Genomic DNA, 25,396 nt, shown 5'->3' on the forward strand with positions numbered 1-25,396 from the left:
GCTTGGGTTGCTTTTTTGGTAGTATGATGAGTGTACAGGATGTGTGTATATTATTAGGTCTTTGACAATCCTGTGTGATATAAACAGCTGAAGCTATCACTGCCTCAAACTGTCTGCCTTACCCACTTCTGGGCATTGCCATTCCTGCACCAGTTATGTCTGATCCCATCATGAACCTGTAATAAACCAGGATGAAGTGTGCAGCAGCTGACTGACAGAAGGCTCAGATATCCATGCCTCAGGGGCAACCACCTCTCTCAAAGGGGCAAGGGAGATGCTGAGAGCCATGAGTGTTTCAGACTTCCTGTTGTATCTTGTCCCAAACTGTGTGGCAAGCTCCTTAAAGTATCATAGTAGATGTTTGCTTCAGTAGAGGAAAATTGAAGTATTTAGTAAACTGAAATGTACTGAAATTCCAGCAAGTAACATGCTACCCATTGACTGGTAAGATAGTATATGAATATGTTGTTCATATTGCATTTTTTTGCTCTTGTTTTTTATCATTGTAGAAGAAAGAAAGGGTTCTTGGCATAGCTGGGATTCTCCAACATCACAAGCATTCATAAGATTTCTTTCCTGAATATAATCTACAGCTCCCTGCAGTTTCCAATTAAAATACTTATCTTTGATGAATTAAGGTTTATTTTTCTTTAACTGATTTTAGCCTAGAATGGAACAATGCAAGACTGTACTCTTTACTGCTGCTTTTCAAATCTTTCCTATGGTAGTGATACAACAAGGACTTTGTCAGGTTAGTGGATATAAAAAGCAGTCAACTTGGTTTACGATGCTTTGCTGTGATAAGTATTCTTCCATTTCTTGATACAGGGAAAAATCCAAACCATCAAATTTAATTCATTGCAGAAAAAACAACCAAAAGCAATGTAGCCATTGAGGGACTAAAGCCAGGATTGAGAGAAAAGTTCTTCAGAAATGAAAACACTTGGTACTTGCTTGGCTTCAGATTTAATTTTAAATAAGGAATTACATCACAAGGGTTGGCTTGTTGCAGTTTCTTGACTTTTACCTAGGTTGGCTCACATATTTAAACTATGAGGACTTGATTTAACAGAGACTAGAGTGGTAGGACAAGGGGTAATGGGTTCAAACTGAAACAGGGGAAGTTCAGGTTAGATATGAGGAAAAAGCTCTTCCCTGTGAGGGTGCTGAGGCGCTGGCACAGGTTGCCCAGAGAAGCTGTGGCTGCACCATCCCTGGCAGTGTTCAAGGCCAGGCTGGACAGAGCCTTGGGCAACATGGTCTAGTGTGAAGTGTCCCTGCCCATGGTAGGGTGTTGGAACAGGATGATCTCAAGGTCCATTCCAAGCTTAACTATTTTATGATTCTGTGTAAGTGAAGGGTATTTATATTAATGGACTAAATCCTGGGCCTTAGAAATTGGAAGGACAAATCCTGAAATCTCAGAGGTGTTGTGACTTCCCCCGGTGGTTGTCTGTGTGGATGGATTAAAGCATGGCTTTATGTTGGCTGTTCTTGAGCTATGTCCCCTTTCTTGAAAAACAAAATGCAAGAACTTGTCTTTAAGAAAATTTGTAATTCTCTGTGTGTCTTTGTTTGGATTAAAATAGTTTAAAAGGTAATTTCAATAGTAACTCCAGCATAATTTGTTTAAAATCAGAGTAATCTGCATGTACGTTTTACTGTTTACATCACTATTCTCCAATAGGTGTATTTGTTCCAGAAAGTTTGTTCAGAATTCCTATATCTCTAAACATACGTTTTGTGAAGAAAAATATAATGTCATATGTTAGCTGTTAATCTTCTAGCTTTCTAAACTATCACATTGGTACTCAAGGATTTGAATTCTGTACATCTCCTATCCATTGCACTTGGACTATGTGGAAGTATGCTCCCAGATTCTCATCTGTGTAGGAAGGCAGTGATTTGTCACCACAGACATAGTCTAACATTGCTGACTTTTTTGGCTGGGTATACGGTAAGGCTGCAGCCTACAGAGCCTGTGTTCCCATTTCACAGGCATCGCCTGTTGTGCATGGACTTTTCAGACACTTGACAGTCAGTCTCTACTTCTGTATCGGTTTTTGGCAGTTGCGGATTTATTGCATGTGAGCCAACCAACATGCAGTGAGCATGTCCTAGGGACAAAAGAATTTACATTTTTTAGCAAAGAGAGCTTTAGTGATACCATAATTGTCTGTGCAGTGGTTGTGGCCATGTAGCCCTCATTTCAGGAAGGAATAATCTTACAGTTGGTTAACATTAAAGATACTATGGGTGTACAGATTCCAAAGCACAAACAGCAAGGGTTATAACAGAGAATAAAACCAAACCCACATATTAATATTCATACAAATATAACAGCCACACTAAACACAACCCCACGCCCCCCCCAAAAGCACCTAAGCCCATCAACATCTAGTTTCATCCTTTAGTATTTAATTTGTTCAGTGTCTTCATGTCTGCAAGCCCCAGTCAGCAGTATTGATGGGCTTTTCTGGATTTGTAGTGTGGATAGTACTTTCTTTGTGTGTTTTGGTTTTTGTTTTCTTCTGTTATACCTCAGTCCAGTAATGCCCCTCATGAAACCTAGGGCAATACTTATAAGCTTTAGAAATGTACTGAGCTTCTAAATAATGTTTTGTCTTGCCAGTACCTAAGCCAACTAAGTACAGACTTCACATTCACAGAATGGAGAATTTAGAGGGGACCCATAAGGATCACTGAATCAAATTGTTCTGACACACAGTATCCTAATGATGCAAAAATGAGCCTAAATGGCATTTAAATTTAAACATACTCCAGCAGCTGAGAAAATCAAGGGTGGCTTTTCCAAGAATCTCTAAAACTCATATAATGTGTCTCTTTTTGCACCCCTGTCTCCCCCCAAACATAACCATCAAACAGCAAAGTTGGTGATGAGTGTGACAGATTTACAAGAGATTAACATTATAGAATCATAGAATTGTAGAATAGTTAGGGTTGGAAAGGACCTTAAGATCATCTAGTTCCAACCCCCCTGCCATGGGAAGGGGCACCTTACGCTAAACCATATCACCCAAGGTCTTGTCCAACCTGGTCTTGAACACTGCCAGGGAAAGGAAAAGATTTTGTTGAAAACCTGTAAAACAGGAGTGTGAGAAAGGGAGATTAAAAATAAAAAGGCTGTTTGTGCGAGGTTTTGCACAGATTAGAAGTTCTCATGGGACAGTTTTGTCATTTTGACTTGATCTTCCTATTTGATGGGAACCTTTGTGTTTAAGAGCATTACATGGTCTAGGTTTTACTCTATTTAAGTTTCTATAGCTGTGAAGGAAAAGATTTATCGAGCGTACGTAGGTATCATGGAGCTTAATCTCTGAACGCTCATAAATCCCCAAAGCTGTGTTAAAAGCATACTTACTGTCTATTTCTTGAAGTTCCTCACTGCTTCCACAATCCTCATTTCATCCAAGTCATGAATGCCGAAACTGATTTACTGACTTGATGTAGTGCTATTGCGCAGAAGCTTTCTCCATTATTGTATGGGAGGAGCAGGTAGCAAGAAAAAAGGAATTTTGCCTTTGGCAAGTAGCCAGTAATTTTATATTTTTTTTTTCCCTAATTTATATTTACAGGCCCTGGAGGGAAACTTTGGTTAATGTGTATGTATGAAACACCCACTCAGTAAATACTTTAACATTGCACAATGAGCTAATTTGTTGGGTTTTCTTATTTGCATCTTTTCATCACAGACAATTGGATTTTAAGTAAATACTTAAATGTGATCTTATCATGCAGTATAGAAAAACTGTCTATAAGTAATTCAGATTCAACTCACAAATTGCTGCACGCAAGTACTCCCACAAATACAGTATATATTATAGGTTCAGGTGCCTGATGCTTAAATTGCATCATAGTTTCTATGTTAATATTTGCATGCTTCATATTGCCCAACCTGTGGACAGGAAGCTGATTGTACTGTATATTTGAATAAGTTTTCTCAAGATCTGCTGCAAATTACATTACCAAGCCTGTCTTTAAATTCTCTCTTTCCAAACAAGGAGTCTGTGCAGTTACTTGCTTGATTAAATTTGGCTTTCTGGATGGATCAGCTCAGTGTATTTGCTGGATTGGTTATTTGAGTGGTTGGAAATCACTTTCACAGCATGAAAATAAGGTTAATAGCCATTCACGCACTGATAGCTTTAATTCTATCTCTATCCATTTTATAGTATTTATATGTAGAGAATATGTATGTTTAGAGCAGCCCTCCAGTATCTGAAGGGGGTCTACAAGAATGCTTGAGAGACTCTTCATTAGGGACTGTAGTGATAGGACAAGGGGTAACGGGTTCAAACTGAAACAGGGGAAGTTCAGGTTAGATATAAGGAAGAAGTTCTTCCCTGGGAGAGTGGTGAGGCAGTGGCACAAGCTGCCCAGAGAAGTGGCGAATGCTCCATCCCTGTCCGTGTTCAAGGCCAGTCTGGACAGAGCCTTGGGCAACATGGTCTAGTGTGAGATGTCCCTGCCCATGGCAGGGGGTTGAAACTGGATGATCTCAAGGTCCATTCCAAGCCTTAACTATTCTATGATTCTGTGTAAGTGAAGGGTATTTATATTAATGGACTAAATCCTGGGCCTTAGAAATTGGAAGGAAAAATCCTGAAATCTCAGAGGTGTTGTGACTTCCCCCGGTGGTTGTGTGGATTAAAATGTGTCTTTGTGCTGGATGTGCTTATATGTCCCCTTTCTTGAAAAACAGAATGCAAGAACTTCTTTTTAAGAAAATTTTTAATTTTCTGCATGTGGTTTAGATTTATTTAGTTTAAATGTAATTTCAATAGTTCATGCATAGTTTTTATTAATGCAGACTTCAGATATATTCAGGAATAAAGAAATAAAGATTACATTTTTTTTTCCCTAAAATAGATCATATTATCACCAGAATTTTATATTTTTAGCTGGAAAATGCTTTTTATTTAAAAATCATCTTTTTGTGCAAACATGCAGTATAATGCTATATGTATATAAATATATATATAAAATATATGCTATCTATTTATATTTGAAGAGATTTGATTCTATTAGGGTAATTTAAACTTCTTTCATTTCCAGATGTTTTTTGTAGAAAAACCATCTCTCCTATGTGACACTGCAGCTACTGTAATGAATTCTAGGGTTTTGGTATTATTTTAGTTCAAAAATTAATGTAATGCTTTTATGCCCCTTATAACTCAGGTCTGTATGGACTCAAGCAGAGGCCCAGCAAAAAATTTTCCTCTGACCTGAGTTCCCAGTGATGTAATGTTTTTCTATCTCATTTCAAGGAGATTAGGTGATGCCATCTGCTACTCTTTATTTTCATCTTTTCATTCTCTCTCCTAACACAAAACTATGAGATCTTCTCACACCCAAGATGCCTTATCAAAACAGACAATTGTTGAGAACACAGCGTAAGGAAAGTAATCTCTGGGAAGTAATCCAAAGACTTGATTTTCCTCTTCTTTTCCCGAATATAAATCGGGATCAGCTTCACTGAAGTGGATACAGAGTAGGAAGGATGAAGCCCTAAGATTGAAAGTCTGTGGAAATAATTGTAGGGATTTTATCAGACAGTGCCACAGTGAAGATCTTCATAGGGAGAAAGAACAAAAAAGAAGTGTTCTAGATAAATTATGTCTTCTTTGAAAGACATTGAGCTGCTTTCATCCTTACTTTTCATAAATCATTGTCTCCTATGGGCATACAAGTTATATGGGCAAAAGAATCTTAGCCTTGAGATTGGAAGCAGAGTGTACTGAATTCAGCAAGGAAGTAATTCAGAAAGCTGGTCTTTCTCTTATGCTGTTAGACTGCTGTAATGTTCCTATTACAGTTAAGAAGGTGGGTTGTGCTAAATAACTCATGATGAAAATGCAGTCTTGAGTTCATAGTTGTTCTTTTTGCCTTTTTGTCTGATGAGCTTTCATCCTATAGTAAATATAATAGATATAAGAATCTCAAATTAATTTAAAATGGGTGATCTGAAATTTACTCTGTTATTTCTTGAATTCAGGTCATAAACTGAATCTTCCTTCCAAGCTCCTGCAGGTTTATTTAGACATTTTACTGTTTGAAGAAGCATTTTTGGAAAACAGTTATTCAGTGAGGAAAATTGCACAGGCTGGGCTGCATTGACAAGACAGAGCTAGAACAGGTAGAAATGGGATCATTTCACTCATACAGTGCTTGTCAGGCCATAACTGGTCTCCACAGTTACAAAAAAAAAAGACACAGCCAGACCTGAATGAGTCCAAAGAAGGGCAATGAAGATAATCAGAGGGCTGGAGAATTTGTCCTATAAGGAAACACTGAAGGAGTTAGGCCTTTTCTATGCTTAAAAGGCTTAGGGTGAACCTCACCATAGTTTTCCAGTACATCAAGGGCATCTACAAAGAGGACAGAGGCTCTTTCTTCACAAGGAACTACATAGAGAGGAAAAGGGGCAGGGGTTACAAGTTCCCGCAGGAGAAGTTTCATCTTGCTATGAAAAAATATTTTACACTGAGAACAATCAGTCACTAGAACAACCTCCCCAGGGATGTGATGGAGTTCCAATCACTGGAGGTTTTCAGAATGCCAAAGGACGGGGTTCTAGATAATCTCATCCAGGCTTCTTGCTCTATGAAAGGTTGAACCAGATCTTTACTAGATCACTTCCAGCCTGGGCTGTTCTGTGATTCTGTGATTTGTGATGTGCCAATTGCAACGGCTGCCTGTTGCTACACCAGAAATGACCAAATGTCTACTTCTTATGCTCTTTCATATTCTCTTTTAACATATTCTAGAATTTACCTAGATTAACTCTATTGAATTTAGTAGCCTCAGTCATATCCAGGGCAGTATTTACAGTCCAGTAATGTCTTTATATTTGCACCTAGTACTTTTCCTCTACATCTTCATACATGATTTATACTGTAGTGAATAAGTCTACATATGTACAAGTATATAAGATAATAGTAAAGGATCTGATTTAATATGATAGTTAAGCCAAGAGGTAAATGTATGGTCTGTTGTAAGATTTAAAATACTATGAATTGTAGCTTGGATTTAGATCATTGATTACTGTTCTTGGAACTGTTCAGCTGTGGAAGTCTGCACCTACTCCAAGACAAGATTCATGTAGTTTTAAATTGATTTCTTTATTTTTAAATAATGCACTTACTCCTGTAAGTATTTGTCTAAAATAATTGAGTTGTTTTGGTAACCAGTATCCAAAGCAGCATGTTTCACCATGGAAAAATGCTGTGTTTAGAAGGTCTTTAATCAACAATTCAGGAGTCTAGAAGTTCCCTGAGTCACAATGAAGTATAAGCTGAGTAAGGCTTTGACTGTTCCTTTTGGAAAGCTTTCCTTATCATTGTTCTTTTTTTCATAGAACTATTTATAATGCAGGAATGAGACTAGGTGTGGCAAAATGTAGTAAGCTTCACAATTTTAAAAGGAAATAAAGATTGGTAAAAGACATGTATGACTCACCATTATGAGCTGTCATTCCAATAAGAGTCTGTCTACAAAATCTCAGTATCTGAAAAAGTTAATATTTTAAATGAAGCGAATTTTAACATTGAGAATGGGTTTATGAGTAAAATAATGGTTTCTTATTGGATTCTTTTAAATTCTCACTAGTACATAACAAATACTTATGCCTTAAAATATTTATTTAAAAATTTTACTTACAACATCAAATGAAAAGACTATTAAATATGCACAGTGTAGCATAGAATTTACCTCAGCGTTATGATCTTCCAGAATTCTCATACAGTCCAGTTTCTCAAAACATGACTTAGATGGTTCCAAGACAATATTAACTAATGCCTAAAAGAGAAGGGAGACAACTACAAATGGATATGCAAGAATAGCTGTCAGTGAGAGTATTTTGTATATACTGGACTATTCTCTGGTTACCTGAAGGTAAAAAAGAATACCTTGCTCATATTTCTTGATCATTGAAAATTCAGTTTCTTCTCTTCACCACAAACATGACTAAAATATGTACCCCATTTACCTCTGCAATATTTAGATTTTTGCACCTTAAAATAACCTTGTTTCTTTCCCCCAGAAACTGTTTCCAGAGCTATCTTTTTATATCATCATACGGACTGCAACTGAGCAAGAACTTTATAGTGGTGTATTTTTAGATGGGAAGATGCTTGGACTCAGACTGGGAGGCTTGGGTTCTTTGCCTGGAGCTATCACTGAGCAGTATGGCTGTGAGCAAGAAGAGGTTTTGCTTTTCAACACTTTCGTTTTACTTCTCTTCATCTTTCATTTCTGATCATCTTTTGTTCATGACCTTTAAGTTCTTCAAGATTCTTATTGCATATCTTAAGAAGACTATCTTCAATGGAAACACAGCTGTCAGGAGACTTCTTTGCAACTGTTTATTAAAAAATATGGGTATGTGTTTTGTCCAGATTTCTATAAATTTGATGAGTAAGAAAAATGGGAAAACAAATATATCAAACATTTTAGTGAAAGTATAATGAATTTTGCAAATTATTTAATCAAATGAAAGCTTTTTCTTTTCTTTATATAGTACCCATTCTAATAGCAGTGGGGCTCTTCCCTAACCTTTAAGCATGTAGATTCGTGTTCATAGCATGGAAGTTACAATTAGGCAGAACTGAAAGACTAAGCCACCTTGAATTTGTGTCCAGATCTACAGCCCATGGGCTGAAACTACTAGATCTTGCTTTTTAGTATGCCTGTAGACAGCACTGGTGCTTTTATGTTTTCTTTTAGTGTAATGCTGAGATTGTAAAAAAGACAGACACAGCTTTTAAACATGTTCACTATCTTGCTTCCTTAACTTAAACTTACTGTACCTGCTTAGGGCTGTTCTGTTAATGGTCATGATCTGAGTGATGGCTGTGAGACAGACCTTTGAAAGACTTAGTTGTGACTCGCCTACTTGGAGATTATATTGCTGTAATAGCATTATACTGCCCTCTTTTGGGATTTGCTGCCGATCTGAAGTACAAGTGGAGAACTTCTGTCTAGTTTCACAGTGATGTTTAGTGAACTTCAGAAACCTTAAGTAAGACTGGGGTTTTAGCAAAGGCAAGCAAACTGAAGACCTCAATTAGGCTGACATTGATTTATATGCTACTGTGTTTGTTTGATCTTGTGTTGGAACCAGAATACGTGAACTGAAGTCACACAATTCTTCTGAGTACTAACCATGGATAATGCTATGTTGGTGTCCTCTTAATCATAGTAACTGAAAGAACGTTCACCTCTATTTCCATTTCTGAATACTCTCTACAGAGTAATGCTAATTCTAAGTCCATAATAATATAAATACATCTAAAATACTAAAAAATGAAGCAGGCTTTTTCAAAACAAAATGCATCAGTGAGCTGAGATTCACATGGATAGTACTTTCTGCCTCTTCAGTGACAGATGGATCAGATGTCAAAACCAGCTAATGAATATAGGTTAGGTTCAAATGAAGTTCTGACTTAGAGTAGTTGACAGCCTGGGTATTGACAAATAAGACCCATACATCAGTGAATATATTATTCATATTGAGATATCTCTGTCCTACTTAATATGTTTATATGGTCAAATTCCAAGAAAATTCATAAATGCTTTGAAAAAAAAAAAATAGATAAAAGTGTAAAACTATAATGCCATGATAGTGTTCATCTACCATTAGGATCAAACATTTGCTATAAATAAGGCCTCTAAAGTGAAGAGTAATTGCATTTTCTGTTGAATATCAGAAGTAAAGATAGGATGAGTTTCCTTTCATTGAAAAGGAGTACCAAAATGAATATTAGATTTACCAAAAAAGAAACCTAAACACTCTCTTCAAGTTAAAGTAATACCTTTATATATGTGTGTGTATATATATATATTTTTTTATTATAGTAAAAAGTCGTTGTTGGAATTTTTCATTTTAAGACAAGGAACCCAAATTCTTCTGAAGCTTATGCTAATGTACTGGGGTTCATTTCTGCAAAGCATATATGTTTCATAGAATGTGACTTGTGAACTGCAGGTATTCCATCCTAAGGAACCACTGTAGAAATCAGGCGCTGAAGACCTTGCGTTTAAGGATGACAGAAATTGTAGTGGAATTTAAATTTATCATCGTTTGCCTAAGAATTAAAAGAATTAATTACTTTTGGTCAGCCTGAAAAAAAATAACTTGATGCTTATTTTCAATAAGCTAAAAAAAATAATTATGAATACTAATTTTTGTCAAACAAAAAGCGTAATCCAGCCCTAAGGAAAAAGTATTTCCAATGCAGAAGTGATTTCTTAAATACTTTTTATTGATTACCGCTTTCATGATGTGGGAAACCAAAACAAAAAAGAACAACTTTTACACTGCAAGTTATTTTGAATCAAGAAATCGGACTGTTTTCCTTAAAACTCAAACTAAAATTTGAACTCTGTTGGATCTCTTTCCCCCAGTAAAACCAGTTCCTTTGAAATTCATTTGAAGGCCAGAGAGGGCCCATAGCATTATGTATTCTGATAAGTTTAATTTTTTTTTTTAATGAAAAAAGCATTGGAAGAGCAGTCAGATGGACTTCTTTTGTTACTACCTGCCAGCAAACAAAGAAGATACGCAGCCAAAATGATGTCGAGTCTCCTTTTCACCTTAAACAGAATGGGAGGCTTGTAGGTGAAGGAAAAGTAGGAGATATTATGTGTCTTGTCTTTATTACAGGTTATTTTTTTCCTTTTTTAAAAAATGATGTTATTATAAGAAAACTAAATAATAATTGTTTAACAGTAATCTTTATATGTAAGTAGTTAGCAATAGTTTGCTTTCCACTTGGGTCTGTCCTTTGTCCACACTCTTCAATAATTAGTAGCTGGAGAGTGAGCTAGAGAGTAGGTTCATGGAAATTGTTTCTGATAGTTGTTTACGGAAGGAACTGCAGAGAGAGTCAAGGACAAGAAAGCCTTATAATCAAACTCCCACATACTGGAGGAGATGAGAAAATACAATGCAATTCAACAGGGAAAACTGCAACACACTTAGGGCAGATGATGTTCATTACGTTTCCAAGTCCAGCTTTGGCAGCAAACCTCCAGGAAGATGTGCACCCAATGGAGAGAAATCAGAAAAGTGCTACCAGAAAAACCCCAGAAGACAAAGTATGAAATACAGCCTACAAGGAAACATTGAATAAAGGAAGTGTAAAAGGTTAAGTTGCAGAAACTTAAAAACATGCGGAGTAGCCAAGAGAAGAGAAGTTTGACAGTTAAGGAGTGGTTTTGTGAAGATGAAGGATAGGAATATATTGCTTGAAATGGCTGTGGTGCCTCCATCATTAGACATCTTTAACAGTAGGATAAACAAGCTTCTGTTAAGGGTAACATACATGTAGGTGATCCGTGTCTTCATAAGGAAGTGACTAAGTAATCTCTTACAATATAATCCTAATTCTTTGTACTTTATTGAGCCTGCAGAAACCTTTTATTTCACTGCATTTTTCTGCAATCCTTGTTTTTGTCTGCAACTTTTGTCTACCTCTAAAGATTGCCCTCAGCGACTCTATCCACTCTTGTGCTAACTCGTAACATAATGGCTGTCACGTTCTCCTGGTGAAGCTAATTCCTTCTTTTAGTTTATGTACTGCCATTCTTCTGATGCACAAACTGGGATGTTTGTGACAGGACCTTCCCTGTGAGCATTTCCTTGGGGGAAAGCTTTTCTGAGACTCTTCTCACAGCTGAAGGAGGCTTTAGCAAGGCCTGCTCAGTGTCATGAAGTACTGTTTACTGCATTTGGAAATGCTGAAAGCTAACATATTTTTCAGTCTGTGTCTTCCCCTCCACCCCCTACAGTCAACATGATAGTTAACAAGAATATAGAAGATCAGCTATCAAGTTCAGCCCCTGGTGTTTTGAATGCTCATCGTAATGTTGCAGTACTTTATTTACCTAGGAGGGTAAATGTTTTTAGTCATGTAGGTCAGGTCTTGATAGGCAGGCAAATTTCTTAGTACAGGCATGAGCTAGATGAAGGTGTCCTACGAACAGACCTTCAGCTTGGCAAGAGGGGAGAAGGAGACAATTCACTGCAATAATTTTAGTCTTTGCTTTCAGCACTGTAAATTACTAAGAAATACCAGGAACTTAACATGGAAAATGATTGTGTCGACTCTCTCAAAAAACAATACAAATATTTATGTTCTTATGTTTCAGATATTTTAAATCTGGGGTGGAGAAGCAGCTCATTTTCACTGACCATAGTGCCAATTTATGAACATCCCTTCTTACTATTTGCTTCCATATAACATTTATGTGTTTTGCTACTATCTATATTTGTACCAATATTCTAGAAAACATACTTAGCCATAAATTCCTTCCAACTGTCCTACATGGTGGTCTACTCTTGTGCATGGTTTCAACCGTATCTTGAACTACATATGTTTCATATGAGACCTTTATAAGTTGGGATGAGAGAAACTGTCCATCATTTTATGCAAAATCAAACGTTTTGTAGTCTTAATTTCTCAGTATTAATATTTCTGTTGTTGGCCAGTACATGAAAAAGTAAAAAAAAAAACAACCAACCTAAGCCTAACTGTAAAATTACTCTTAGAATTATGGCTTTACCCAATGACAGTGGAGTACTGGGGGTAGGATCTGTCTTATGGACTTGAAAGAAGAAGATAACGTGCACATGTGAAGCTGGGTTTGTGAAATGTTTGTGGAATTGGCACCTTCTTAAGGGCATCCCTTGACTTTTCCAGTAGAGATGATGAACTAATCTTGAAAAAAAAAACATTTACTGATATATTTCCAAGTTAGTATTCTATTTTGGATACTGTTACAAGTTGCTTTTGCTATTCATTGGTCTTAAGCATTTGGGTGGCCCACATGATTCATGAAGCATTTACAAACACTGGAAAATCCTTAAATGTTGAAGATGAACAATTTCTGACATTGAGATGAAGGATTCCAGCTTGTTTCCTCTGGGGGCTAAACTGATTTTTGATCTAACCAGATCCTGTCTCTTTACTCAAGGAAAATTCCGTTTGTGTCAGTGGAAATTCTTATTTCTGAGTGCAGCTGGACTTGACTAATTGAGAGGAAACAATTGTCCTCTTTTTTTTTTTTGTGCTACGGCTTGATGAGAGCCCTTGCTCATGCTTACTTAGGCGTTGTGGGGTTCCATCAAATTCAGAGAGGTCGTTTATTGAGTTGGGAGTTTGTGTTTGCCATAAGCATGAGTAACCAGACATAGTCCTCATATAGGAGGTAACCACTGTGTCTAGTCATCCAGATCTCCTTTGACATTTCAGTTAATACCAGTTACAAATTGAACACAGAATTAAGTTGTTTTCTAAGGTAAACTAAGTACGTCACTATCTTGTATTTGTTCAGACGCCTTTTATATGACATCTTTATCTTGTTGGGTAGTTGCTAATTTGTTAGCATGGTTAATCCAACTACTTTCTCCAAGTTTCAGAAATAGAGTCAACTAGGATCAGTTGTGGAGAGGCCTGCAGCACATTTGGACACCAGCCATTAAAAGCTAGCACTAAAATTGACACTAAGAAATTGTACAGATAAAGGGTAGGACAAAAACTAATATTGCAATTACTACTACAGTGCATGTAGAAGAAAGGGTTAGCCCTGGAGCCCTTAGTCACACAAAACCACATTGATATTACCTCACAGTGAGGGCTTGTAGGAATTATGATCTGTGAGAATTACTCTTGAGAACCAATTATACAAGAGAGACTATTTCTATGGTAGCCTACACACTTTCATCTTCCAATGTAGAAACAGGCTGATTTATGAACCTTGTACAGACCTGTTGAAACCTATTTGTGTTCCCCTGGTTGAATGCTGAATCACTGCCCTAACATAATAGAAATCTTGGCTACTATGCAACATTTACCCGTTTTAGATGTGTATCTCCTATAACAGATATTTTTTAGACACACCTAACAACTATTTTTTGACTGTGCTGCAAACCAGATTTTGCTCTTTGGCTTATACATTTTTCCTGCAAATCACAGAATGCTGTATTTATAAAGTAACCTGTACTTCACACAGTCACTGCTCTTAGTAGCATGGTAAATTAACTATTTGACTTCAAATGCATTTTAAGGATTTCAATGCATTTGAAAAAAATTTATGCTCATACTGTGTATTTCTCGATGCTTTCCATAGCTACCAACTATCAATTGAAATGCCATAGAGCAAATGGGGAAGGGACATACAATAAGCTTTGGAACATTAAACGTGTATAATTTTATGTGCAAATTCCTTCCACTCTTCCTTCCCTCATCCCCCCTCAAACTTTTAATTGTGACTCTTATCAAGCTTGTAATGTGACTTGTCCTTAAAAACATTGTCTCCAACAAAGCTGTGCCAGTTTACAGGAGCTGATGATCCAGCCCGTGGGTGATTCATTATAGAATCATAGAATGGTTTGGGTTGGAAAGGACCTGAAAGATCATCTAGTTCCAACCCCCTGTCATAGGCAAGGATGCCTCACGCTAGACCATGTTGCATAAGGCCCATCCAGCCTGGCCTTGAACACTGCCAGAGATGAAGCATTTACAACTTGTCTGGGTAATCTGTGCCAGCGCCTCGGCATCCTCACAGGGAAGAACTTCTTCCTTATACCTAACCTGAACTTCCCCTGTTTCAGCTTGAACCCATCACCCCTTGTCCTATCGCTACAGTCCCTAGTGAAAAGTCCCTCTCCAGCATCCTTATTGCCCCCTTCAGGTATGATCCATCTTATTTTGAGATTTGAGTTTGAAGGCATTTTGGAGGTGTCTACTTCATTAAAATCCAATGGCCGAGATGGTATTGAGGCTTAGCTTAGCCTTGTTGTTCTTATTATTCATAAAGCTACATTTTTCTTACCCATGGAACACCGCCCTGCCTTCACACTGACCAGCTTATTTCACTTCTAATCTGCATTGTGTGCAGATCAATTTTAGAATCATAGAATAGTTAGGGTTGGAAAGGACCTTAAGATCATCCAGTTCCAACCCCCCTGCTATGGGCATGGACACCTGCCACTAAACCATGTCATCCAAGGTTCTGTGCAGCCTGGCCTTGAACACCGCCAGGGGTGGAGCATTCCCAGCTTCCCTGGGCAACCCATTCCAGTGCCTCACCACCCTTACAGTAAAGAACTTCCTCCTTATATCCAATCTAAACTTCCCCTGTTTAAGTTTTAACCTGTTACCCTTTGTCCTGTCACTGCAGTCCCTAATGAAGAGTCCCTCCCCAGCATCCTTATAAGCCCCCTGCAGATACTGGAAGGCTGCTATGTAGGTCTCCACGCAGCCTTCTCTTCTCTAGGCTGAACAGCCCCAACTTTCTCAGTGTGTCTTCATATGGGAGGTGCTCCACTCCCCTGATTGTCCTTGTGGCCCTCCTCTGGACTTGTTTTATGCTTTCTACACTTACAATATCACACTGAGTTACAGTGGTTATTAATTGGTTGCACTGGGATTTTTGAAGCTGAATGTGCTCCACAGTCCATAGATGTTTTCAAGCAGGAGGAAACCAAGGAGCATGTTTAGTGTGTGTCTTTGGAAATATATTATTAGAATAAGGTTTGAAATTATGTGCTTTTTTTTTTCCATTCATAAGCTTGCTATTCATTCTCATTTACTAATGTGCATTCCTTTTCAAGCAGCTTCCCTGGCAAATAAAAAAGATTGCCCCACACAAACCAATACATTATTAATATTGGTCTAGTTGGGCTTGTGTCAGCAGACCTATACTACTGCAAATAGAGCTGTAGAGAGAATAAACTACAGTAGATCTGTTAATGGATTTTTAAAGTGTTTTTGTAGTGGACAAGGCATACGAAAGTACTGAATAGTGTGTGTCACACACTTCATATTAATGTGTTTCTTTTCCAGCTTTCACCACCTTTGGAACAATTGGAACCACCCACATACTTGCTCTTTTATTTAAAATTATCTGACATTATACCCTAAAATACAATGTAAGTTGTTCAGTGAAATATATTTATACAAGTTGCACATATAAACTTGAATCAAATTGATTGGAGGACTTTTGACTCCTCCTGACTTGATACCACATTAAATCAAAGGATTAAACCTTCTCTCCAGACATGGCTTCAGGCTATTGCATCTGTGAAAAGACAGCTTGTGAGTGTTGAAAGCCTAACAAATCTATCATAGCTATATACTTGACTCCACCCAGAAGTGGATTAAGCCAGAGAATTCAAACTAGGTAGGTTTATGGATAATCTTATTTAGACAAGTAAAGTCGGAGACAGGCTTCTGTCAGTTCCTATTATGAACCTACTTTAAATCTCTTGTTTTCTGGAGGCGCATATGATTTCTGCTTTGCTAGTTACTGATCATTAGAGCTCTGTGAAGCTTGAAAAGGTTATGGCATGAGGGGTTTCAGGACCTACACTTAGCATTTTCTATTCACATATTCTTGCAGTGCATGTTTTTTTTGCATTCAATTTGAGGTTTTTGATTTTTCAGTCTTGGGTTAGGGTGAGAAGATTAAGTGTAAGAAATATGAAGTATTTATGTTTCCAAAGCTTTCCCAGTAATCAGCAATCTGAACATGCTGCACAATGCCAAGAATGCAGAGATTAGCCATCATTTAAGACTGACATAAGCTTTTTTGAATTAAGAAAAGCTGTTCCAAATGATTATCCTTCTTCAGATATGTTGTTCAAGACATATTGCTTAGCCTAAATATCTTTTTTAGATTTTGGGGATAAAATCAAAACTGATTTTCTTAATTTTGGGGCGGGGGAAGGTTTTCTTATAATCTTGATATAAGAGTGGATAATATGTATTTAGGTTCCTTTATATAATACGGGGTACATAAAACTGCACAATAGTGGGAAGAATTACAGCTCACAGTCATGCAGCCACAGCTCCTTCCCTGTAGTTTTTCCTAATGTGCATTTGGAAGGTAGAGGTAAGGACATGGTGTCATTTTCTGACTGTTCTATGCAGGCAGTAAGTCTGACCCACTGCTGACTGGTGGACTGCATAAAGATAGGAGTAGTAAATGATAAGTAGTAGAGAAATTAATAAAAGCAACTTGCATAGTTCTGTTCATCGTGAAAGATCTCAATTATTTCACATGTATGCGAAGACGTACAAACTACTTGCACTAGTAATTATTTGGAAACAACTTTTAGAACAGCTTTGTAAAATATTGCTGTAATAAGTAAATATGCATGCAAAAATTTTAGTAGTCTTGTTAATGTTTATACAAGTTTACTACAATACAGTATTTAACGGGTGCATGCTCTGAATCTTTTCGCTTTCTGTGAAGGCAATTGCAAACCTTAGAGAAAAAAAGCAAACTGACGTGTGCAGGAATTCTGGCTTGTCCATCACACCATGTAACATGTGGCTGGAGAAACTAATTAAAAAGGTGAGTAGTGATATGAGTTCACTGCCACAGGGGCTACTTGATTACTGCTGGGTTTATTTGGAGGAAGATGAGTGGAAGGGAAGTACCTAAATGATGTGGAAAATGCCAGGATGGCTCTTAGCTCTCCCTTTTCTTATACACGCCAGAAGGACTGATCTCTATCCAAGTAGGTGTTTGACCCTAAAGCCTGAATACAAATTCTCTCTGTTACTTGCAGAAGGTATGGCCTGCATTAATCATGAAGGTAGGCAGGATTACTCTAGGAAAAGAAAAAAAAAGATGGTGCTGCTCATAGAAGCCTTTCCTAGATAAGGAAATAAGTGAAACTATTCTCTTGGAAGAGCTGTCCTCTTGGGAACAGCCTGCCTTGAACTAAAATTCAGAACCTTACAAAAAAGTTCTATTCAGATCCATCACAAATATCTGTAATAACATTAGGAAAAGACTGAAATCTGGACAGTACTGAAAAAAAACATTCTTGAAGTTAAACTATACTTAGTCCATCCTTCAGTCAGGATAGAACACATTCTTCAGTGGTGTGCATCGTGATCATCATCATCACTTAAACAGCTTGGGGCCTGTTTGCAAACACTGGCTGCACATTGACACAGGCAAGGGCATATCAAAATCTGCACAGATCTGAAACTTGAAATGTTTTCAGAGTTCTGCCTTTGCAAAGAACTGCAGGTGATGCAATGTGTTTTACACCAGTAAGGGTTGCTGTGGTTAGTAATGTATGGGTATGTGGAAGGGGAGAGAATCTGCTATGTTAAGATTATCCAGTCAAGGATTTTTAAATGCAGAGGGGATTATAAGTAAAGGGGTGTGTGATAAACAAGAATACACAGAATCACAGGTCTTGTATACAATGCCAGAGTCATTGACTGATGGGCCATTAAGAAATTCCAGGTACAGCTTTGGAGGAGATCACCTGGACCTTCTAACTGATACAAAGGGAGAAACAAAAGAAACATGAAGATTTGGGACATTAGAAGGGAAATCTATGGGACTTTGGAAAACTTATGAGGCAGTGTTTAAAGGAAGGGGATTGGTGAGGAGCAAAGGGGGCAGTAAGGAAATGCTTTTTTACTGTGAGGTTGCTTGGGCACTGGAACCGGTCGCCCAAGGAAGTTATGGTCTCTGAAGATACTCAGAAGCTGTCTGGACATGGTCCTGGGCAAACAGGCTTTGCATGTCCCTGTTTGAATAAGGGGAAGCTGGACCACGTGACCTCCAGAGGTCCCTCCCAGCCCCAGCCATTCTGTGATAGACATGAAGGAGTATAAAAGAGGCTGGATGCATGTAAGAAGTGGGGGCAGCAGGCACCTCTAAGTTTCTTTACCCTGTAATAGTCTTGTTATGGTGCACATGATTAATTTTAAAACATATGAATGTGATCTTCATGTGACAAACAGCTGCACATCTGTGCATAGTAACCTGCAGTCATTGGATGCTGAGGGCCTTCTGAGTTCATGTGTTGGTAAGCAGACAAAATTATTCAGGAAACTGCATATTCCTGAATTTTGGCAGGGGTTTTGTTGTTCTAGGTGTTTCTGATGGTCAAAGGTTAGAAAAAGTTTATAATGGAAAGTAATTTGGTTAATGACAAGCAGTTTTGCTACCCTAGTTCAGGAAGCAACAAGAGCAACCTCAGGAAGGCAAGAGCTATACAGCAAACAACTGAAAAAGATCATAGAAGAGTTAAGGGTATGATGAATGGCATCATACTACTCTGAGCGCACTAATAAGCCTTAATGTCCCTGCTCAGCCTCACCTTTGGCTTCCATTCACACCTATCAGCCCAGGAGCTTTATTTAAATAAACCCCGAGGCCTCAGTCTATGGGCTATATTTCAAGGCTGAGATCAGAACTGAGGCCAGGACTGCAGGTCTCCAGCCCTGTTTAGATATGATGCTTCTCAGTGCAGATCTCAACCAGTGGGTAGGGCTCCTGGCTTGACCTCAGACCTGTGTGGTCACTGTGAACCTGACCGGTGATCACTGGACCTGATCTTAAGCCTGATCTATGGATTAACTTCCTGCCTTGGCCTAGGACGTGCCTCGTCGCCATGATTTTGTCTTGCAGCCTATCCTCTTGGTTGGACCTGGCCACTAGCTCCAGCTCCCGTTTGCCTCACTGATCCTGCTGGCTGTGCTGTTGTTCTGGTGGAGCCCAGTGACAGCACCAGATGCAGTGGACACAAACTGTAATACAGGAGATTCCCTCTGAGCATAAGGAAAGAGGGCTTTTATCTGTGAGGGTGACCAAAGACTGGCACAGGTAGCCCAGGGAGGTTAAACATCCTTGAAGATTTTTAATCTGGATACAGTCCTGGGCAATTGGTTTCAGGTAGTCCAAGGAAAGGAAAGGATCCTGAAAGGACCAGAGTTTTGCACATGAGGCCGCAACAGTCCATCAATGGAGGGCCTCATACACTTGGTCTTCCTGATCGAGTGACCCCCACTGCAGCGTCCTCTGCCCCTGCCCTCCCTTTAATTCTGACCCACGAGCTATCAGTCAGCTCCTCATCCATTCCCAGGGAGAGCTCTGCATACGCCAGCTGGTCACTGGCACAGAGTGACACCCCCTCCACTTCTTCCCTGAGATCCATTACTCACTAGGAAAGAATATGAAATGCTGGATATATTCACAAGGTAGATGTGGCCCATTCTTTTGGGTTTTGGGTTTTAGGTTTTTTTTTTGCTTTTGCCTTTGCACATTGAAAAGAGAGGTATATAGACTTCTAACGCTTCCCAGAGTAAATCTCTGGAGCATGCTTAAACAAGTCAATGTAATTTGGAAACCTTCGTAAATACCTTTGTGGCTAACAGAGGATTAATGTGGTCACAGATAACTGGTAAAAGCAAATACAGTATTCATTTTTAAAAGAGAGAAAGAAATAAAAGCAACCAGGGAGTAATAACTGGGCCAGACTCACTTTGATAAAATATACTAGAGCAAACAGTTAAATGAGCAACTTGAAATTATCCAAAAGAAATGCTAAAATTTACTTAGGATTGTAAAGTGTAATTCATGTCAAATCAATCTATATTCCAGTGTTATACAGATTACCTTGCTTTGTGAATGAAAGATACATAGATTTGATATACTGCAACTTAAATAATACACTGAGCTTTTACTTATCCATTCTAATACAGCAGACCTACTCAAAACTGGGCCAAAGACTTTACTATTCTGCCCAGCAGTAGCTAAGAGGTGTTGCATACTGTGTGATCTCGGCAGCTCCTGCGGTGCAGAGCATGTCTAACTTAGTAGCAGGGGTACTCAGTGAGCTAACTGCAAAGTTCACATTCCTCATGCAGAAGGTAATCATGTGATAAGCAGTTGGCTGCATGTGGGACACGTGTGCTGCCCAGCTATAAGGCATACTTCGTGATTAAATTGTCAGTGACAGCAGCTATGAAGGCTTATACATCCACCTACAGGAATTATTACTGCTATGGAGAGTGGCCTGAATGTTACAGGAGGGATCCAGGAGACAGCAGATAATGTTGACTAGGGTAGTATGACAGAAGAGATGCTGGCAGGGCATGATGGTGTATGGGTAGACAATGCTATGTTATGTAGTTTACTGCAGCATCAAGTAGGAATCGGATCTTAGTATTGAAAGCTGGATTCTTCAGTGACCTTCCTGCTCCTCTGGTTTGATGGTGCATGCCATAGGCAAACTAGGGAAGTATAATCTATGTATAATTGCAACAAAATAACTGCACACTTTATCTCTCTTTCTCCTAAAGAGTACTTGTCAACACTTTTTATCAAGCGGGCAGGTCATACTAACGGGCAAGGTTCTGTCCTGAACTCAACTCTGTTTTAGTTAACAGTTGCAATGATGGATTGAAGGCTGTTTTTCAGTCTTTTATAGGTATCATTATGCAAGGAGAGGAGATGTCAAGAACAGTGACAGACATGACAGATGCTAAATGCATTGCTGACTAATTGGAAAGAATTCAGAATTAGTTAAGTAAATAAAATTAGAAAGAATACTATATGTATCTAGGAGAATTCAAATGTAAAAATCACAAGGAGGAAAGACTGGCTGGGCAGAAAGCTGTGCTTATATGAATTAAAAACCTGTGAGCTAACGAGAACATTTCATTATGGAATGCATATTAGCAAAAGACTGTTATTAGATGCAATAACAGTCAGTGTTATTTCAGAGAAAAGGATTCCCCAAAATCTCTTGATACAAACTTGATAGCAAAAAGTGGTTCCTGATGTTTTCAAGTTCATTGATTTGCATGTGTGGAACAGAATTCTGACTGTATAAACTGGGTACCATGTGTTTCTCCAAGATAAATACATTAACATTTTAATCCCTTTTTCTGGAATTACATTTGATGGGAAAGAAATATCCAATATGATGTCCGTTATTACCAGTGAGCCGTTCCTGCATGTAAACGTGACAATTATGTATTCACACAAAAACCCTGCATTTAATAGTATTACCAACACTTCTTTCACAGTCACTTGTATAAGCCAGTCTTTGGTGACATTTAGAGACTACCCAGAAAAGACATTTGTCCATTTTTGAGTATAACTCACAGCAGAAGTATAACAGAAGTACATCTATTTATTTGATGGAAGGTTGTAGACTCAGATAATCTTGCCCCATATAGTGTAAGTTGCTTTGTTTGCAACCTATAAATAAGAAGAAGGGTAAAGCCTATCAGAGTTTGGAAAGAGTATAGATTAGCCAGTAAAATTCAATTTTGACCATATCCATTTTAAGATCTTCAATGAATTCATATCTGATCAAACAGCACTGAAGATCTGGGATCATTATCTCACACATCCTTTTGTTTCTCCTGTTACATTTATTCTTGTCAATGTTTTCACTCTGCTCAGTTTCATTATGTGTCCCAAGTTTACAGTCAGTGATCTCTTTAACTTTGGGATTAATCAGCATTATTTTTCTTCAGATTGCAACAGACTAGAAGACGATAAAGCCATCGTCTCTTTCTCAGATAAGAAATAGTGATTTCTTAACTCTGTAGGCCAAGTGTTTGAACATCTGCACAGATACTCCTACCCTTCATTTGGGCCAGTTAAAAAGTAGAAGCACTACTGTTAAATACTATCACTAGAACTGTCTTCTCTCTTTGATTTAAAGGATGACCTAACAGCAGTGATTCATACCCATCACAGAGTTTAAGATATGAAGGGATTAGAGGCCTGGTAACCTAGCACTAAACATCAGGTCTTCCAAATGCCAAGGGCATATGCACTGAAAAGCCCTCCGTTAGGCAGATGCAAACTGAAGACCATTTTGTTGAGACTTGTATATTTTGGCATTGCTGGGTGGAACTCTCTGGCTTTGGTAGTTTCACAGGGTTTTGCTTTGGTTTGGTTTTGCTTGCAAGGAAAATGACGGGAAGAAAACCAGAAAGAAAAGTTGTGTTAAATGTACCATTAAATTGCATTGCAAGACTACTGATCCTCAAGAATGGCACACTGCCTAGCTGGGCTCTAATGAAGGAATCTAATTCAGAAGTTACAAGCCAGACTTTTAAGAATGTAAAAATATACCTAAACAGACCTAATATATTTGTTTTGTCCACTGCTCTGTAAAATGAGAATTGTTTCGTAAAGTTTATGGCCTTGCATTGAAGTCATATCTTCCACTAGTAAATGCTTCAAAGCCACTTCAACAGTGGCTGAAAAACAGTTGTCATTTTATAAAACCAAAATGGAAGGAAGGAGGCTGGACATCAGCAACTCTTTCTTCCCCTAGTAGAAGTAGACAATGTAATTTCTCGATAGCAGAACTGCGTTTAGAAAAATGTCAAATGCAACACTTGAGAAATCTCATTTCCTACGTGAGAAATTCATGCTGATGTTTTGCTTTAACAAGACCGAGTTAATTGAACAGATGTACAGAATATCACATCGAAGGCAGACAAGGAAGTAAAAGAGGAAAAGGAATCACTGTTTCAGTATAAGCCGTCTAATTTTCTGGAAGTTTTTTGTCACATTCACAGTGTATTTTTAATGCTCATATTAAGTTAGGACCCACCACCCAGACAATGGAAATGTGACAAATGTGCTTTCCTCCAGGGTTACATCAGGCTAGCTGAATGCTGCTGTACTTCAGTCAGACATGACGTTACATCAGTCTGTTTGGGGTAACATTATGTGGGAAAAAGCAAGCTTCATTTGAGACAACACAGAATGTGTGCCTTTGGCAAATTTCTTAAAGGTCACATAAACCCATTTTGATGTAATTATAGATCTGGATACTGGGAAGAATTAGTTCTTTCAGTAATCACTCCCAGGGCTCTATATATTTTTCATGATTTGTATATATGTATGTGTGTGTGTATACATATATATCTCTATAGCACAAGAAGAAAATTGAAAGTGTAATTTGGCTAGTTCGGTAAATAAGTGAATAAGTAAATGACTAAATCTGTAGTCTGAAAACATATTTGCTATAGGAATCCGATAACTAATTGCAGAAGAGTTTGAGAAGCAACAATGATGTGATATCTAAATAAGTCCAGGCATAAGTGGGAAAAAGTATCAGTTTCTTTTCATCCTGCCTTGCCACATCCTCCTTTCACAGCCTGTTTATCTGGTCTGGTGAATTCAGTCAGGAATTCTCTGTTTGGATTGAACTTGGTTTTGATATCTTCAGGTGCTACATAACCCAGTCTGTCATATTTCTTAATGCGTGCCCAAGCTTGGGTTTGATTTATGAGTTTTGTGTTAAGTTACTGTTTAATTTTAACTTTACTCTGGCCTTGCCAGGCTCCCAGGCTACTTTCTAAATGAGCAAATGACCTATGGTTTTTCTGGCTGTGAGGTTTCTTTATATCTGGAGTCATTCATGGACTTCAATCTTTCTTACCCCATGCTATGTTTGGTAAAGAATGCTGGAACATTCGTTCTTATATACTGCTAGGAAGGCAACATGTAATTCTTGACCATCGAGCATTTGGCTGCATCTGTGGGATGTACGTCATCACTATTTTGTTGAAAGAATCACTAAATACACTCTATTCAGTGACAGAATTTTGGCCTAACAAATCTGTAAATATGCGGGAGTGCCCATTTAAAGCCAGGGGAACCTAGTGTGTTTTCAAGTTGGATAAGAGGGACAATTGCATGCCAGTTGCCTGGAAGAGGAATTATTATATTCTTGTAATATTTCTTTTGTGAAAGTCATTGCAAGCAAACCTCTCCAGAAATGGAGGAGAGGGGAAGGAACTGGGGAAATGGAAGGGAAAAGGGAAGGAATTTCTTCTAGATTGGATGTCACTGTGGTTGTTGTTAACTGTACATAGCAGAAAGTAGCTTTGTTCAGCAGGACATTTCCAGGAAAGTAGAATGAGTATCTACATGTCACAGGTGGAAAGCCATGGAAGACAAATTCAGTGCCTCAATGAAGATGACAGAGCATATTTGTAGCAAAGGTAGAAGTTAAAGCCGGGTTTATGGTGTCCTTTTCTAGCTGTATCCCAGTGAGTTTCTTCTTCATTTTTATGATTCTCATTTCCACAAAACACTATCCTAGCCTTATGGAAGGCACTAGAAAAACTGAGAGGAAAAGAAAGAGGCATGACTGCAAGAGTAGAAGGAATGTTCTTTGTGGTGTGTTTTGGGAAAAGAATCCAAGAAGGACAAATATAAACAGTCATTTAAAAAACAGGCCTTCTGCTTTTTTTTCCTTTGTTCTGATTCCTCCCACTGATCAGTAAAATGAAAATAATATACAAAAAAATTCCAAGAAAGTGATTTCAAGGCAAAAAAGAACTAGTTGGCAACTTCTATAAATAGACTATTTTATTTCTTTCAGCTTCTCTGCTTTGTGCTCAGTGCTTCTCCCCCATCAAACAGGTTTGTTTTCCTCATGCAGTCTGCTTTAAGTATATTAGAATTAATATTCTAAGGCAGATTGTTTAAGGACTTCACTGTGTTTAAAGTTTTCCTACAGTTTAGTTGGCGTCGGTCTAGATAATTCCTATCTAAACCAGGCTTAATATTCGGACAC

General features: G+C 38.1%; 2 long non-coding RNA genes across 2 annotated transcripts in view; both read left to right on the plus strand.

The window, feature by feature from the left end:
- LOC133274960 (uncharacterized) overlaps window positions 1-25,396 on the plus strand; it is an 85,063-nt gene that overhangs the window by 15,732 nt on the left and 43,935 nt on the right. The gene's annotated exons all lie outside the window — the stretch shown is intronic.
- Window positions 18,505-25,396, plus strand: part of LOC133274961 (uncharacterized) — a 28,305-nt gene continuing 21,413 nt past the window's right edge. Inside the window, exon 1 of the long non-coding RNA XR_009745343.1 lies at window positions 18,505-18,684. This is a non-coding gene — a long non-coding RNA (uncharacterized LOC133274961). The remainder of the gene's footprint in view (window positions 18,685-25,396) is intronic.

This window comes from Pezoporus flaviventris, unplaced genomic scaffold, assembly GCF_033815535.1.
Source record: "Pezoporus flaviventris isolate CSIRO_AGI_PZ_B2104156 unplaced genomic scaffold, CSIRO_AGI_Pfla_v1 ptg000037l, whole genome shotgun sequence".
NCBI classification, from domain to species: Eukaryota; Metazoa; Chordata; class Aves; order Psittaciformes; family Psittacidae; genus Pezoporus; species Pezoporus flaviventris.